Source organism: Tiliqua scincoides, chromosome 4 (assembly GCF_035046505.1).
Source record: "Tiliqua scincoides isolate rTilSci1 chromosome 4, rTilSci1.hap2, whole genome shotgun sequence".
In the NCBI taxonomy this organism is placed as follows: Eukaryota; Metazoa; Chordata; class Lepidosauria; order Squamata; family Scincidae; genus Tiliqua; species Tiliqua scincoides.
In genome coordinates, this window is record NC_089824.1 from 129,733,756 (window position 1) to 129,752,947 (window position 19,192).

The following is a 19,192-nucleotide window of genomic DNA, read 5'->3' on the forward strand; positions in this document are numbered from 1 at the left end:
AATGTGACATGGAATTGCTCTTTCCACGAAAGTAACCTGAGAAATACTAGAGTGGGAAAGTTCTTTACACCCATTGGATTCAAGACCACAGTGGCGTAGCTATGGGGCGCAGGGGGGTACATTGCTCTGGGTACCACATCTTGAGGGGGTGTCAATCCACACCCCCTATGGCGGATCATAAGGAAGATAGGCACTTGGAGGTGCATCTGGGAGGGGTTCTGAGGCACAGAGAGGCCATGTACATGGTGTTCCAGACACAAGGGGCTGTTAACACTCCAGGGGCTGTTAACACTCCATCTTGAGGAGGGCTCCCGGCCTAGTGTGCAGGCCCGAGCGTGCCATCTTGTGAGGGGCGCCCAGCAGGTGTGCGATGGGCACCATGGTGGGCAGGTTACCTGGTCACGTGTTATCGGTGGGCGCCATTTTGAAGGCGGCCGGCCATGGCGCAGGTGCACAGCTGGCGGGCAACATGTGGAGGAGGGTGATTGTTGCCCCCCCCGTTGGGTGCAGCACTGCAGGCAAGCAGCCGCTGGGCTCGGTGCACCGTGGTGGTTACCGCCGGGCACATGCGTCACCCCCCGGGGGGGCGGCGCTTTGGGTCGGCAGCCGCTGGGGCTCAGTGCACACCGAAGTGGCACAGCTGGGCACGCTCATCATCCCCCTCCCCTTCGGGGTGGGGGTGCTGCGTCGGTCGGACAGCCAACGTGTGCGGCTCGCACCACGGCGGTTGCCGCTTAGGCAGAGGCTGTGGGTCACATGGGGGGTGTGCACTCGTCATGACCCCCCTCCTAGTCTGGGGAGACTAGGCAGCCGGCCTTGCTTATGAGTAGGCAGGCAGAGGCTGAGACTCTGCTGCAAGCCTAAACCACACTTTCCTGGGATGAAGCCCCATGGCCGATAATGTGCCTTACTGGCAAGTTGACAGGCAGAGTCTTGGGCTCTGGCTGCAATCCCCTTGCTTCCGAGTAACCACACTCTCCTGGGAGTAGACCCCAGGGACAATAAAGGGCCTTGCTCCAAGTAGGCATGCAGAGCTAAGCCACACTTTCCTGGGAGTAAGGCCCATAGACTATAAGGGGCCTTATTTCTGAATAGGCATGCAGAGCCTTGGGCTCTGGCTGCAGTCCTAGCCACACTAAGAGAACCTCCTCCCCTCTTCCAAAGGCCTAGGGCATTATGCCCACTAAGTGGGTTGGCACAGGAACACCCCCCTTCTCCGAAAGGAGTAGATAATGAACTCCCAGTAGCCAGACATTCTGTGTTTCTGTGCGAAGGGCAACACAGAAGGCATGGAGTGTTTCTCCCCTGGGCAGTCCCAATTGTCTCTCCCCATGTGAAGAGTTTTTGTCTGTGTGAGCCCTGGTGGGGTACAATGTGAGGGAAGACCACCCTGTGAGGGAAGACTGTGAGGGAAGACCACCCTGCTGGGCAACTGGGAAACAGCATGTGCAGCCTTGCTGGTCAGCTGAGTGGTAGAATGTTCTACCATCCCAGTCAGCTGGGTGGCCAAATATACAACCGTGCCAATTAGCTGAAAAGTGGCATGCTTGAGCTCACTGGTCAGCCTTGTGGCATCAGTAAGCTCTACAAGCCTCCTAGAAGCCTCCTAGAAGTGGAACTCCATCCTGGGAGGAGGAGGTAGAGAAGACAAGATGGTAGGCCTTGTGGTGGAATTGTGCCCATAGTAAGTATAGGTTTATTGCTCCAGGTTGGCTTAAATATTCTTTTTTCTCTCTTCTGGTATATTTTTTGCTGTTCGTAGTTAGAACTGTTATTGTTCTGTGTTGCACATTAAAAAGTTTCCTCAAGCCTCTTGAGTTTTATAGCGTATTCAGTATTTGACATTCTGTGGTTTGTAGTTTAAATTAGCAAAGCTTTTTAATTTTAATCCATCTCAGTGTTCACTGCTATCAAAATTTAATGGACTGTAACCAGGCCCCAAACTGGAGTATTGTTTAATTCTTAGAATATTGGTCTCAGTTGGGGCCTGGTTTACAATTTCAGAGCAATAAATGCAAATTAGCGTATTACTAATATGTTCGTAACAGTGAGCACAAATCAAAGCTCCGTGTCTACAGGGGTTTCTTCGTTTTTGGAAGGGAGAAGCAACATCAGGATAAAATGGAACAGCAAACTCCCTGTGAACATGACGTTTTGAAATGTACACATTTGAGAGCTGCTGGATCAAAGCCAATCTTGTGCCAAATTATATGTACATAGCTACATTGGTTTCAAATGGAAAGCATACATTTGTCTGGGCACCGTCCAATGAACACTTGAGACAACACACGTGGGAGAAAGGGCCACTTCATTAGCATTTTAATACAGAAAGGAGGCTGAGACCTGCAGTTGCAGGGGCAGCGAAAACCCCTTTGTGGTGCGGAGGCGGGACCACTGGGCGGCCCCAGAACCAACTCTGTCCCCCAGGCAGGATATGCACCCGACTCCAAGCTGCGTCCCGTTCTTGGGCAGGCAATGCAGCTCATCCAGGTCTGTCCCATAAGGGGAAGGCAGCCGGACCGCGGGCTGTGCCGCTGCTGAGCCTCTGAGGAGGACCCCCGCGGTCCCGGCCAGGGCCCCAATCAATGTCCTCGTGCCGCTGAGCCCCTGAGGACTGCTATTGGGTTCTGCCCTGCCTATGCTGTCTGAAGGTGCACTCCAAAGTCCCAAGCACGCCTCTACTGCACCACCTGCCAACATAAAGTGACCGATTATATTTATAGGTGCGCAGCCCCGTACCCGTGGCAATCTGGGGTAGGCGAAAAAAACTGCCTGTCGTCTTCCAATCCTGACAAGCAGCAAAAAATTCCTACCTGGCTCCAAACGGCAACCAGTAAAACTCAGACTGTGTAACGGGTGGCTGGGTGGGTGTCAGCTCGGTGCCCACGAGCAAAGAAGGAAGGGGGGCTGTTGCTGTGTCCTTAAAATACCTCTGCTCCCCCCAGCAATAGCCTCCACCAATCCCCTCACAGGGGAAGGGGCTCACGTGTTCCGGACAGGCCATACAAACTTCGATCTCCCTGCTTGTGATTGGGCAATGGGGATACTCTCATTGCTTCTCAAAGTGCTGACCCAAAGGGGCACTCTTTTTTTCAGTGACGATTCCAATATAAAATAGCACCTTTTGTGACAGGCCCAGGGGTAGTGCTTGGAGAATATCAATATGGTTGATGCACATATATAGGTTTCACTTTAATAAAAAGCGTTATTCAAAACTGTGCACAGTAAATACCTGCTTTTTAACTGCATTGAGCCAGCACCTGGTTAATCAGAAACTTATTGTATTATGAATATAAGTTGTAGCAGGACCAGAAGCAGCAGTGGTATTAAGTAGCATGATCAGCTTACATTCATCATCATTTTCTATCTCAAGGACTGATCCTGACTATTGTCATGTCTTGGAAAGCTCAGCTAATATTTCATGAAACATCAGCAGCTCACCTACTCATTTATACTTAGCTGCCCTTTTAATTTTATCATTGCCAGACATTATGCTCCCTGGTGACCGACAAACATTGCTGCTCTCCTCATCCTAGTCTGGTCTTTTCTCCGTGGCACCAAGCAGAGAAAGGATAATCACTCAGGCTTCTTCGTGAGTTTGAAACAAAAACATCTGTGCCGAGAAGCAGTAGTCAGATAACATGAAAATGAGAAATTAATCACTTGCCTAAGTATACTGTAAACACAAGACTTGATAGCACATTTATCATCATTTTGCCTTCTGCTTGCTTTAAGCGAGGGTGGGCTTAATTACTTTCCCAGCATTCTTTTTTTTTTTTTTTTTTGCTTGTAATACATAAAGAGAAGCATTCCTTGCTTCTCTCAGACTAGATCCATATTTTATGTATTTATTTATTCTTTGTTAAAGATGAAATTAAGTGTAGCAAAGTGAAATGACCAAGCTGTATCTTCAGCAGCAAATGGGCACATCCCTTGCTTTGGATGCTGTAATGGTTTAGGGCCCAATCCTATCCAATTTTCCAGACCTGGTGCAACCACAATGCAACCCCATGGTAAGGGAACAAATGTTCCCATACCTTAAGGAGGCGTCTGTGACTGCTGCCCCACTACAAGATGCAGTGCATGCCCCAGTTGCACCGGCACTGGAAAATTGGATAGAATTGGGCCCTTGTCTCTCATAATGTTTACCTAATCCCTTGGTGCAGTGTTTCTCAAGCTGTGGGTCAGGACCCACTAGGTGGGTCGTGAGCCAGTTTCAGAAGGGTCCCCAATCATGTCAATATTTTATTTTCAATATATTAGACTTGATACTACCCTGGTATGTGATTGTATTTGGGGAAATCTTATAGATCTGCACTTTTAACAGGCTACTATGTATATGCTTTAACAATGATAGTAAATGGGACTTACTCCTGGGTAAGTGTGGGTGGGATTGCAGCCTAGGATGGTTAAAAATTTTCCTTCTTGATGATGTCACTTCTAGTCATGACATCACTTCCGATGGGTCCTGACAGATTCTCATTCTAAAAAGGGTCCTAGTGCTAAAAGTTTGAGAACCACTGGTTTAGACAAGCTGAAGCACACATCAGGTACCCAAATGATTCTGACTGTAGAAGGGAGGCAGCAGCATAACATGGGTGAAGTGCAATCTGTTTCCCTGCGGTAGTCAGGCAGAACAGCCATTGTTCATTGCACAATCCTCTTTGCTGGAGAAATGACAGCAAGTGAACAGAGCTACATCAATGCATGGTCACTCTTACCTCCAAGAATAAGGGGATCTGTAACCTAACTTAGTATTTAGTTCAGTGGCGTACCTGGGGGTCCCGGCACCCGGGGCAACCCCCACTTTTCCGCCCCCCCCACACCCCTTGCCCCCCACCCGTGACCAGAACAACCCCCCGTCTCTGCCCCCACCTGTGACCTGGAAGTAATTGCGGTGTCGTCATCAACACCGCAATTACTTCCGTACGGCTACCTCCTCTGTTCCCCCTTTGGAAAAAAGGGGGAACAAAGGAGGCAGCCGAAGTCCTGACGGAGCCTTCAGCGTTGGAGCGCTTTGGGGCTGCTGGAAGCCCGCCTGTCTGGGGCGCTGCTTCCAGCAGCTCCAGAGCACTCCAAAAGAGACCTCCTAACTAAATTTTAGTTAGAGCTTGTTGGTTGTCTCTCTTCCTATATTTGATTAATCTCCCCTTTCGCTTCTTGGTTTCCTGGTCCTTTGTTATGCCTGGGCGGGTGGGAAGCAGGAGACAGGGCCAGGGTCCAGTACTTGTGCCAGATCCTAACCCCATTCTTGAGCAGCCCAGGGCAGTCCCAGGCTGCTAGGATTTGCGCCACCAATTTAGGGGGCGCAGATCTGAGTAGCCCCATTGGGGCTGCTGCGACTCTCCCCAGGGTAAGGGGAATTTTATCCCCTTGCCTCAGGCTGAGCCCCAGACAGCCCCAGACAGCCCGAAACTTGCACTGGACATAGCACAGGCCTGCCGGCCAGCCTGTTCCAACACAAATTGGGATTGCGCTGCCCATCTCCCTCCCCCCCCCCACTCTACACTTGTTGATTGACCTGGAATATGGAATGGGAGCATCATTGATGGGGGGGAACTAAAATGTTATGTGGGTAGCTGTAAAATGTTATCCTTGCAAGGTATCAATAATTAAGCTGCCTGAGCATTTGCAATCTCTTCCTATCATGGCTTCAGAAGGCTCTTCCGCCTAAGATTCGCCTTCCTTCTCAGAGGTACTATGTAATGGAAATGCGCAAGATCCCTTGAGGAGATAGGATGTGGTGTCAGCAGTGGCCCCTTTAAGGGTTAAGACCTGGGATTTCAGCAGAGAGTGTGCTGCACAACTGGAGCCACTAGAGGTAACGGGTCTCTAGGGATATAGGCAACACCTGATTGCAGGAAAGGTTTGTGGGTAGTAGAAGGAGGAAAGCTTGAGACTGGGTTGACTGACTAAAAGACAGATGAGTGAATGGACATTGGAGACTGCTGGAGACACTGGAGATTGGTGTGTGGCTTCTATACCCATGATCTGCTGAGGACCAAGGGGCTGAGGGGCTGCTGTAGTGGTGGGAGGAGCTGCTGGCAGGAGAGAGGAGGAAGGAGGACCTCTGCAGGTTGAACAGGTGAGCTACCCTGGTGGGGGTCCCAGTGGTTCTGCAGGGCAGAAATAGGGCCACTGTTGGGGAAAGGAGGGGCACTAATTAGCTTAAAGTGGGCATAATTCTCTAAGTTGAAGCTTGGACTGGGAATCTGGCAAAACATACTCCAAGTGATTCAGCACTGTTTTTTTCCGCTGCACAGAGTGACTCAGAACCCATGCATTCATGCTGTAGTCGGGGGGGGGGGGGGAGCAATTGGAACGTTTGGAGAATAAAGGGTAATATTTTCCCTTAACCCTCATGACCACTAATGGGTCTCCTTGGACCCTTGCAAGGTCTTTAGCTGGCACAAGTCTGAAGAGATGAGGGGGGTGTTGGCTTGCTCCAGAGGGGATAGTATCTGGCACAAATTGCTTACACCAGGTGCCACCCCTCCCACCTGCAACATACCTCCAGTCCTTTCCCTTTTCTTCTCTGTTATGTCGACCCCTGCTCTGTTATGCCGATCTTTCCAATTTACTGAGGTCAGCAAGCCTTCTTCTCCTGACTGCCATGCACAGGGCCTCTGTGGCATCTCTGGCAGTGGTCCAGAAGCACACAGCTACATGTGCTTCTGGATCACAGTTTGTGGTACTGTAAAGTGCATTCCACTGCTAGAACAACAGTTCTGGCGGCAACAAATCTGCATAAGATCTGGCTGTCACACCAAGGATTACACACCAAGGACTGGAAGAGGCAGTCTCAAGAGAAATATTAAGCCAGCCTCTTTGAAGATTCACTTTCTGATTTCTTTGCATACGCTGGACTCACTTTTCCTTTTGTTAAGAATGTTACCAAAAAATCCAGTTTGCTTCAGGCATTCGTGTTGCTCCATACATAAGCAACACGACCAAATGTTACTAGCCTCTTTCCCCCTTCTTTGTAACCCCTGTCACAGCACAAAGGTGTCTCTATCTGCCTGCCTTAGATCTCATGAAGAACAATTGTATTGCCTGTGCATTGTTCACTACTAGCAAATGGATTGCTGGGTCACTTTACTCACAGTGACTCGTAATATAAGGTAGCAGCTTTTACTGAGTGATTAGCGACCACTGCCCTATGGTTTGATTTGGAATTGTGTTTCATAATCTGGCCCTTTTTAAAAATCCGAGAATAGTTTCATCTTTCCCAGGGGCGTCAAACGTAAGGCCCGTGGGCTGAATGTGGTCCACGGAATCTCTTTATCCAGCCCTCAGGCTCTCCCACTACTACCATCAGCTGCTGGGCTGTGTCGAGCTGTCACTGCTGAAAGGGTAGCCTACAAGATAACTGAGTTCTTGAAAATATGATCAAGATTTGCATATTTTCCACTGCTGTTATTTGCAGCTAATGAGTTCCTAAATAAGAAACATATGCTTATTTCTGGTCATCACCTACTTAATGACATCACTGGTTAGTGACATCACTTCTGGTCCTCTGCAGGCACCATGAATGCTATTTGGCCCACTGTATGAAATGAGTTTGGTACCCCTGGTCTTCCGCTCTCACACTACAGATCCCATTGTGATTACATCACTGGGAGTGTGAGAGGAACTAAAATCCTCCCATTATTCAATGCAGCAGTGCTTCAACCTGCTGCCCCTTCTTGTCTTTCCACACATCTGGCTTTGCAGTGGGGGTGGCAGCACATCCAGAAGTCTTTCTAAGAAGCCTCCATCCTGGGTACCTGGGAAACTAAAATGGCAGCATCCCAAGTGCCATGGAAAGAGTCACACCAGATTTGATTAAGACCCAAGCTGCGGAAGAAGTGTCGGAAGAAATTGACCTCTATTTAGATTACAAATTAGACAAATTCATATTCCAAACTAGGTGATTACCCCTGCTGATTGGGTAAGAGGCACTTTTTCAAGTGGGTGCTCCTTTTTTTTAGCAGGGGGAAAGTAACTGGCCCACCTCACCCCAGCACTGTCTGTTCTAGTGGCTGTCTGCTGGTATTCATTTGTATCTTTTTAGATTGTGAGCCCTTTTGGGACAGGGAGCCATTTACTTATTTGATTTTTCTCTGTAAACCGCTTTGTGAACTTTTAGTTGAAAAGCGGTATATAAATACTGTTAATTTTTGATGCCATTACTACTACCATCCATGGTAAGCATACAACAAAAGTGTAGGCAGAGCTGTAGAGAGTCAAGATCCACCTACCCTTCAGATTGTCTTTTTGAACTAATTATCTCAGAAATCTTGCACACTCACCAAGTAGGAATTCATGCCATCCTACTGCATGAATGCAGGAGGTGCATGTGCAATCTCCCACAAAGGTACTACATGCCATATATTACAGTGCATACATATTGTGATCCCCCTGCCATGTTGCTTATTTCTGGGGTTGCAAGTGCTTGACTCAGATAGTGACCATACATACATTTAGCTCAACATGCTACTCTCTCTCTCTTTTTTTTTCCTTTCCCCTTTTTGGTCCTCTCCATATGGTACCCAGACAACATAACATCACAGTTGAAACCAAATAGATGTATCTCCACACCTGGGAGCAGTGCAAGTTTCCTCCAACCAATCAGGAACTTTCGCACCTCCCAGGCAGAGGAAAGGAAATGCCAAAAAAGGACACAAAAGGCACCTGTGTTTCCTAGTCCATCTTCTCCCAAAGGTTTACAGAGGAGGGTGAAGAGGAAAAGGGAAAAGATTAAACATTCAGCTGTTAACCAAGGATTTGGTCTTGATTCATTAATTCTTCAGCATTTCAGAGCATTAAATGTTTTTGTATGCATGTGCGCCTGTTTGTGTGTGTGTGCTGTTTTCATGCTCCGCATAATTTTTCCAGTGTCTGTCTAGGTGAGGGCTCCATGAAAAAAGCAGCAGCGCATTGGCATGATTGCTCATTAAATTTAATGAGCAGGTTAGAATTAGCAACTATCAAAAGTAAGATGGAAGCAAAAATCACACCTTTGAAAGCGAAGCTAAAAGTTGAATGGAACGTATGCGCGTCCAATTAGTCATATAATGTTCTGAGCATATGCACATGGCGAAAGACATCTTGGGGATTGACAGCCGATTTCCGGGCACATTAGTTGAGTGGAACACAAATGTGATTGTGTATGAAACGACACATTTAGCTTTAATGAGACACATCAACTGCAAGAAGGGAAATCAGGAATACAGAACCAGCCCATGACATTTTGCAACTGAAGCAGAACACCAAATGGCACTGAATCCCCCCCCCCCAATTCATATTAGTATCCACCCTTTCAAAAGTCTTGTTACAGCATTCAGTTCTTCCCTTCAGCCATCTTTCTTTTCCTTTATCCATTCCTTCGTTCAATTCTTCCCTTCAATTCTTGTAAGGAATGAGCACTAAGCATAGAAACACTTCACTAGGGGTGGGAGACCTTATATATCCCACCGCTTAGTTCTTAACTGGTTGTGTAACTTGCTCAAGAGATGCTGCTGTTGGGTGTTCAAAGTGTTTGAACAGCTGATTTGATGGTTAAATGAATCTCTGCCTGAAAAAAAGAGCTCAGGAGCAAATTTTCAGATCTTCACTCTTACTAATACAAAGATAAACCGAGGAGTGTGACGTCCAAATCCTATGTAGGCCTTCCACTGATAATCTTCCTCTGCATAATGGATTACTTCCACTGGAGTGGATCTTCCTCTCCCACTGAAGAGGAAGGCCTGAGTCCCTGGTGCCACAGCCTCAACAATGGCAGATGCAACAGGGGCTGCCAGCACAAATGCCCGGCATCCGCACACACATGCCACCAGTCACTTCCAATGCTGGTATGTTGGCAATAGTCAGGGAGAGTGATGATCAGGGCATGTCAAGGGAGGACAAGGGTGGAGATCAGCATCAGCAGTGGCACCAATATCTAATGCTCCTGTTCAGCCAAAGAGCTCTGTTACCCTGCACATGCCTGATCTTGTCTGATCTTGGAAACTAAGCAGGGCCAGGCCTGGTTAGTACTTGGATGGGAGACCGCCTGGGAATACTGGGTGCTGTAGGCTTATACCATAGTCTTTCAAGACTGAAGATTGCCAACCAGTTCAAAGTAGACCCATTGGGGATCATGGTGCAGCAGAGTAGGTAAGTAAACATTTCTTTGTCTTACCTGTCACATAACTGTCCCCATCTGGCCATAATATGCAATGGAGTCTGTGCCAGCACCGCTGTATGCTATTTGCCAGCAGAGGATAGGATTGGGCCATTAGACTCACAGGCATAACACATAATACACCAAACAAAGGGGAAGGGGATAAAAACACTAAGCTTGTCGTCAATTTGACTCCACAAGAGACGCAGAAGACAGTTTGTTTTGGGACCAATGGACAGGTGTGCCAATTACTGTTACCTGACTGTGCTTGCTGTAGTTGAAATTTGAAGTAGGAGTCATATATCTCGGCAGCTCATCAAGATCCTATCCCCCTTTACAGGCCCTTGGCTGCCTCTTGAGTCTCCTTAGACTTATGCCAAAAAAAGGAGTTGGCATAGGTTTGAGGAGACTTGGCAGCTTACAGGGACATAACTGAGCAAGTTTTAAACTTTGGTTGGTTCCCACCCCACCATAGCAGGATGTGTGTACTCCTTCAGCAGTGCTGTGTGCTGTAGGTTGGTGAGGGTTGGGTGATGCCACTACTGGCAAAAATTGTAGAATCCTGGTATTTTTGAATAATACCATGATGTTACATATCAATTGATGTGTAATTTAATGCAGAATGCAATGAAAGAAACAGAGTTGAAATATCTGTATTCTATCAAAAGGTATAGCCAAAAATCCAGAAAAGGAAATCATAACTGCCTTATGTAATAAAAAGTGGATTTCCTTAACTTAAAACTGACCAATGAGACTGATTGTTCCAAGAACCAATGAGGTATTATTAGGACACAGCAGGCAACCACTAAGGTGTTAGCCAGCATGTAATAGAGCTAATATTAGAACTTTTATTCAGTTGTGTGAGTGTCATCAAGTTGGCCACTGATTTGTTGGGTGACTGGTATTGTTACATATTAAAATAAATAAAGTTAATGGGGCATGTTAAAGTTAACCAACCCTAGCAATGCCACTGCATTTAGGTTGTGCATATGATATTGTAATTTTGTATGGTCTGGTATACAAGAACCATGGGGGTGATGCAATTTGCTCTCTCACCAGGTGACGAAACCCTAGAGAAGCCTCTGGGTGTAAATATGGTGGAAGCTTTGTTGTAAACTTAATTTCCAAATTAACACGCGTTATAGCTCATCACCCAGTGTATTAAATCCTTTCCCTATTATCCAATGCTGTCCAGCTGAATTGATTTTCTTGGCATTGGAGTTGCTAAACAAAGTAAGAAAGACCAAAAGGTACACTCACACTCATTAAATTACACATCGATTGATACGTAACATGATGGTATTACTCAAGGTATACTCACTCACCAGGGAGAAAAGTCACACCAAGGTAGGTGTTATTGCAAATCATAGCTCTGACTTCCTTCTGGCTCAGTCATTGTGTCTTGTTTTCCACGGAAGCAGTTTACCGAAACACAACCTAACTTTTTATTGGATGAAATGCTAATGAAATTCTTAGGAGGAATGAATAGGCTTTCCTTCCTCCTTTTGTTCCAGAAATCACTTGAGGACAACACGACTAGCGGTGCAATCCTAAGGTTGGAGTCTGCCGGCACAGCAGCTGCGACACTGGTCTAGAGTGTCACAAATGTGACATAAAGCATGTTTATGACTACTCATGAGCCAGCAGCACCAGCAGAAAGGCCTGCTCCAGTCTGCTGGTGCTGTAGCCTGACTCCCATCCTGAGACAGAGATGCAATAATAGTTAAGGAAATGTAATCAAATGCAATTGTGTTTTATCTTCAGGACTGCACAGTTGGCCACATAAATTGTAGATCTTTAAGCACTACAGCCATGGGATGAACCCAGAAAAAAGCAGTTCCCATGGTGCTATGACTGCAAATACATTTAAAAGGAATCTTCTTCCCTACAAATGCTGGAGAACTTAGCCTGTGCTTCTGAACACGTGTAGAGTGCTCTTCCCTTCCCATTAAGCAAGAAGAGGCAGTTCATGCTCATCTAGGATGCGTAGGTGAGACTTATGGGATGGGGCAGCTTCGAGGCCCAGCTGAGACAAGATGATTGTCTTCTTCAACATTAAGCCTGGAAAAGCCTAGAAAAGTATTCTTCCTCATGTCCCTGTCTTCCAGGCTGAGGCTGAAGTAGACTTTTTTTTCTGGTGAAGGTCACAGAAAGGAGAGTGCTTGTATTAGTATATACATATAGAGTGCTTTTCCTGGGGGAACAGCACTTCACATACATTATTTCAGTCATCCTAATGGTAATCCTTACTATTATCTCTGTATTACAGATTGGGGGTCAGGAGGAGGTTAAGGCTGAGAAAGTAGTGGCTTGCTTCTAAGTGGTTACTTTCTCAGTCTTAGCCTCCCAGTTTGTACCCCCCCCCCCCCAGGCGTAGCAACAGCTGATCCTCCTAGGTCACAGCTTCAGGTCTTAGCTGTCGTGTGACCCCATAGTTCTGGAATGGTTGTGCCAGTATAGCCCTCATGTTGGGAAATCCACAATGGAAAGAGACAGTTGCTTTCAAGCAGACTTGGTGAGGCTGTCACATGTTTCATTACAGCTACAAATCACTTGCGGTGGGACCACATGGCTGGAAATAAATGTGTGAGGAAACAGGCCCGGGTTTGCCTCACTCAAGCAATTTCAGATGCTCAGCGTAATTGAGGGTTTGATTCTTCCCTTGGTGTCTCGCTCCACACTGTTTTCCTGCTTCCAATTTGCTCCACGTTACGGGGCCCTGGCGATGTGAGCGGAATCCCAGCCTTCCTGCTTATTTTGACAGTTGGGTCTCGGATGCAAGCGGTGCCTTGACAGATGCTAATAAAGTCAATCAGCAGAACCCATCTCCTTTCCAACCGCAAGACTGTGGGCAATCAAAGAAACTCTGAACATCTGGCACCCTTCTCCTGATTGCCGTGCTCACTGATTTAGTGCACCCAAACAGGCAACAATTAGTCAGTACAGCCTGTGTCAAAAGACCCATCACGTTAATTCAAATTAAGGCAGGATAAATTGAATCCAATTGGCATCCATGCGTTCGTGTATGTGTCGTTTTAAATACATTTCTGTCACACTGGGGGATTTTTTTTTTTTTTTTGCTTAACTGCAAGGCAAATGCAAGCTTGGTTTTTTCAAATACCAACCCGATACATCCTTCCTTGCAAGCAGAGCTGGGCAATTTCTGCCCCTCCCTCACCCCACCCTGGCTTTCGCTCAGAAAGCAATTGAGCTGCTTTCTCCAGAAGTCACCTGCCTGATTTTAAACCAAAGCCAAATTTCCCCTGAGGGAACAGCTCCAAGTTCTCCTTGAGGAGGGGAGGGGAGGTGGAGGAGAAGGTACTGCGGTGGTGAGGAGGCATACTCACCACCACAGTACCTTCTCCTGCAACCTCCCACCTGTCCCATGGGTAGGGAGACTTGGCTGGATCATCTTGCTACAGTACTTATCACAGTCCTCTTTCCTTTCCAATCTGATGCAACACAAATCATTAATCAAACTGAACTGGTCTCTCATTCCTGTTTTTGAATAGGTTTCAGTTAGGATTGTAATCATTTCTTTTGCTGTATTCGCCTTTCGCACATAAGGCAACTGAAGCTTAGTTAGTGATCTGGGAATGAGGCACTTAGCCTTTCCATCTGCCTGATCCCCACAATTGCAGCCTCTTCATTAGTTGGGCGCTCTTTGTTTAGAGCAGTTAAGGCTCCATACATTTGTATTTCTGCCTTTACAATACCAGTTGTGGAAAGTTTTGGGGTTCAGCCTGCCCATTGGTTGTATGGCTAAGGCTTCCACATCTGATCCTTCTGCCATCTTTTACTTAGCAAGCAAGTTCAGCCTTACACAAGTGAGTGGGGAGAGATCCAAAAAGCAAAAAATATTCTTCCAAATTATCATGGTTTCTTAATGCACAGTCCTCTGGGTTTCCTAGTGCACGGTCCCTGGGCCCATAACCTGTTGAAGGAAATTAAAAATAGTTTCCTCTTTGGGGGGGGGAGCAGAGTAGCTTAAGCAGCGGACCCCCCTTTGGGTATCACCCAAGGGAACCTCCCTCATCCGGCTGACTGCTAATCAATAAAAAAGACAAAGAGGCAATGGCTTGTTAAAGTTGCAAAAAGAAGTTATTTACTTACAGTTCCATTGAGTGTATATTTACAGCATCTGATTAGAATCAGAGGTTCAACTAACACTTAGAGATAGCAAGGCCCTGGAGCTGCCTCACCCTGCATGCCTTGTGCTCAAGATGGCCTGGGCATCAGAGCCCTGGTGTGCGCCATCTTAACAGGTCGGTTGTCAGAGGACAAGAGAAAGTGCTCAGAGCAGAAGGATAAAGGGTTAGGGCCACACCCCACAAGGATCACAGAGAGAACAGGTAGAAAGGTCAGAGTCACTGGGCCATAGCTTGACCCCTTCTGGACAGCATCCTGCCCCCTCTGGACAGCAGACGGAGTTGCATCAACTCCAACACATCCCTCCATGACAAGAGCATTTTTTCTTTAAAACCTGCAAGACTGTGAGATACTGTTTCGCCATAGATTCTTCTGCCCTAGTCCTCCATTGGTGTCCTTGCCCACCCTTCTTGCTGCTTGTTGTGGGGCGAAACTGGAGCTATAACAGGCAGTGGGAGAGGATGGGACATGCTTTGGTTGCATTACTTCCTACAAGCTGTTCACCTTTAAAGGGAAGTGTCTCCATGGAGGAGTCATGGCTCTATGAGGGAAGGCCTGCTTTGTGTGCTGAAGGTCCCAGGTACACTCCATGCCAGCTCTAGTTAAAAGAATCTGAGGTAGCTGGAAAAGATATTGGTGAACCAGTATAAGTCAAAATGGATACTACTAGGCTAGATGGGCCAGAGATCTTATGACTTGGTATGAGAACGCTTCTTTCGTTCAATTGATAGCACATTCCTAATGTTGGTTGTGCAGACCTCCCTATACCGGCTCTGAGTGTTGTAAACATGTCATAAGGCATGTTCATGCTTACTCAGGAGTGTGCCGGCCTATTGGCACCAGATCCACTCCTGGCACCTACTAACACAGGTAAGTTCACACTGGGTGGCATGTGGTACGATAGTGGTTGAGAGGCAGGAAAAGGGCATTTTCAGGCAGGGGGAAGGTGGAACAGGTTGGGGTTGGGAGGAGATTGTCATCGTCAGCACTCACTGCATCCTAAGCCCTGCTCCCTGGCTGGGCAACCCTACACAGGCTTCCTGGATTTTTGCCAGCTAATTCAGCAACTGTTACCCTGCACATCCCTGATCTTGCCTGATCTTGGAAGCTAAGCAGGGTCAGGCCTGGTTAGTACTTGGATGGGAGACCGCTTGGGAATACCGGGTGCTGTAGGCTTATACCATAGTCTTTCGAGACTGAAGGTTGCCAACCAGCTGGTGTAGATCCGAGAAGCCAAATAGCTAGGGCTTTACTCAAGACTAGGGGAAAAAAAATTCTAATTACCCCAAGATTACCTCCAGGCCACTCTTAACCTGCATAGTTTATAGTGCAGGCCATGCAACCCGGATGGCGGTGCTAGGGTGCCCCCAATCTTAACAAATAGAAATTATTAGGATGCAAATCTTGGAACATGAAAGTCAAATAATCTTAACAATGTCCATGAAAGGCAGGCTGAGGTTTTTGAAGCCTTGCTAGCTGGGCGAAGAGGCTCCATTCAAAGTGGTATCCCTTTATATTTAGCAAGAGAGTGAGCAACCGTCCCACTTCACCCCAGCATGGCGTCTTTTCCAGTGGCTGTTGCTGGTGTCTCTTCTGAATTTATTTTAGATTGTGAATCCTTTGGGGACTTTGTAAACTTCTATGTGAACTACTCCTGTTGGCATTCCCCCTAGTACAAGTGTCATATGGAACATGTGTGGTGAATGGATTTCACACATAGGCACAGAAGGTAATGTGCTACCTAGCACTGCAATAGTAGTCAAGGAACCCTCTTTCCTCCTCACTTAAATTATTAAAGAGAGAGAACAATATGAAATCCATGTGGGTTAACCGTTCTTTAGGCTGGTACATAAACCTTTCAGTAAATTATATTTCTTTTTTCCCCCTAATGACTATTGATTTTTTTTCTTCAGTACTTCATCAAGACTGTAAAGTGGATAAACTATACAATTGTTTAGCCACTTTCCAAAGCACGATAATGTTAGCAACTTGTAATGAAAATGACACTTTAACCATAACATTTGGTTCATTGGTGACCAGGGTTACCACATTTTTTTTCCCCCTGACAGATCTGTTGCACGTTTGCAACAGCTGTATGACAGGTAGAAACTCAGCAAGTGAAGGTTGTCCTGGCATAGAGTGCCATAGACAAGACTGGATGCTGTTGGTCCGTGGCACAGCTGATCAGCAATGTAGCCAGAGGAGGGGGTGGCATAGTACATATTACAGGCACTGCAACATGCCATGTAAGTGTTCCCTCCCCCTTGCCATCAGAGCCATTGGGGCAGCGACTGCAACTTGCAAGCGCTCACCATTTGGTTCAGCGAGTGCCTGCATGTTGCCATCGTTGCCCCAATTCGCTGTGATGGCAAGAGAGAGGGGCTGCTTACACAGCATATTATGGCACCTGTAATACTGTGCAGCCCCCCCGGCTATGCTACTGCAGCTGATCCGGGATGGATGACACAGCCTGTTTTGGGTGGAGTAGTATTCCCTCTGGGTTACTACTTCATCTGCTTATGAGACTGAAGGCACAATCCTAACCAATATTCCAGCACTGACCTAGTCGCAATGCAAGCCCAAGGTAATGTAACAAGCATGCCCTCCCCTTGACTGCCTTCCACTGCAGGATGCAGCACATGCCACATTGGCACAGCCATGTCAGTGCTGGAAAGTTGGTTAGGATTGCTCCCTGGGACTAGTTAAGAGCACAGATATTCATCTCAACCTTCACAGTCAGGCAGCTCCTACCCATGGGATGACCCTGAGAGCCCAGTCTTGACCTGCAGCCTGGGAGTAAGTTCTATTTAATTCAAATACTTCTGAATATACCTGCCTAGAATTACTCTGCGGTCAGTTTCCTTCATATAAAACAGTAATGATACATGGACTATAAGATTTATTCTTTGGTCTGCACAGATATAAAATTATAACTAGACGTTCCTTTCAGTGCTGACCTAGTCAGACAGGCTGTCCTTCCATTTCTGTCTTGGCAGAAAAGATGTACTTCTCACGCACTCCCGATGCAGCCTCTTCCAGCAATCAGTAATGAGTGGTGTAGCAATGACACCGTGTGAAGTCCTGGGCGGTTCCAAATTTGTTACAATCATTTGTTATTTGCCGTTTTACCGCAGTGCTCTGTCACGAGCGCACGTGGTAGCCGCACTGTGTGTGTTGTCAATATGTCAGAGCCAGCTGTTTGCTACCGAGAGAGCAAAGCCTGAGCCTGGTGTTCAAATGTGCAGGAGGCGTTAAGATGATCGCTTCTTTTCCGGGGCTACATCAAGAGCCTCTCTAACAGTTGTGTTGACAGGAAACAAGGAGTCATTATCCACAAAGAGGGAAATGGGTCTGACAGCTGAAGTGGTGTTTTAGTGGTTGAAATCCTCATCATTTGATAATAAGAATTCATACAGTCCCTATCTGAAGGGCTCACAGCATTTCACGTATGTATGCCTTGCAACAACTCTGTAAAGTAGGCCAGCATTTATATTTCCTATAATGCAGATGCAGGGGGCTGACGTGAATTCCAATGTGTTTGATCCTTAGGACATTCATGTTTCCTCAGTCCTTCATGGGGACTCTCAACTGGGAGTGGGGACCCAGAAAAAACAACTTCCAGTGCCTGTTAGGTCACACTTAGGGCACAATCGTATCTTGTACTGGAACAGGCAAGCCAAGAGGCTTGCACTGAATCCAGTGTGAGATGCGGCATCACAGTGGCTCAGCCAAAGGGGAAACTCTTCTTCTTACCCCTGGGCAAGCCACTGCAGCCCCTATGGGTCTCCTTGGACTCGCGCCACATACTGAGGTGGCACAAGTCTGAGGAGAGTGGAGCGGCTTGAAGCTGCTCCATGCTGCTCAGGGAACAGAGTTCGGATCTGGCATAACTGACAGGTTGCAGCCCCGCCTCCCACTCCCTGCCACCCACCCCTGGGGCTGCCCACCGCCGGCCCTCCCCCTGCCCCGGAATACCTCCCTCCTGGCTTCTCCCCGCCCACCCCAGAACCTTGCATCAGCCAAGCTCGGCCAACGCAAGGCTTGGTCCCTCTGCCGGCGTGGAGGCTGAATTCAGCCTCCGTGGGCCTGTGCACCTGCCTAACCAACTCACGAGGAGGCACAAACATGCCTTACGGCACGTTTGTGACCCTCCTGAGCCAGTGCAAGGGACTTTCGCCAGCCCAAGGGCACCTCAGGCTTGTTCCCTTAATAATGTAAATGTGTGACATAGCTCATTTTGGGTTACCATGGTCCATCACCTTTATTGGCAGGCAATTAACAAACAGCTGGGTGGAGAACTAGAAGATAATAAGCCTGTCACTTGCCATCAGATTGGCTACCTGGTATTGGCTATTCTACCTAAGCGGCCTTCTGAAATTTCTGGTATTTCCTTTTACTAGATCAGGGTGGTCCAACATGTGGTCTGTGGGCCACATGCGGTCCATGAGGCCTCTTTTGGCGGCCCTCGAGAACCCTGCCATAGGCACCCCCTCTCCTGCTTTGGCAGCTTTTCTATCTCCCTGCCACACCTTTCCAGTTACTCCTTTGGAACTGCATGGCAGGGAGATTGAAAAACCCTGCCACACCCACTGCTTTCTCCTGCCACCTGCCTCTCTTGCTCCCCAACTCAGAACCTGGAAGTAATTGGCAGTAACATCATTATGTCACTACCAATTACTTCTGCATTTATAACCTTGGGTTCAGTACACTGTACCCCTTAACAGTAAATGTTGGACCTCTCTGCGCTAGATAATTTGTACCTCCTGACGTGTTTTGCCAGTTCCTAACAGGTATAGGACTAACATTCCTTCATTACTGGTGTGGCATTGGGAAGTCCTACCATTATGGCATCTATCATTACAGCCACTTCTTGGGTAGAGTTGTCGCTGAATTTTCCCT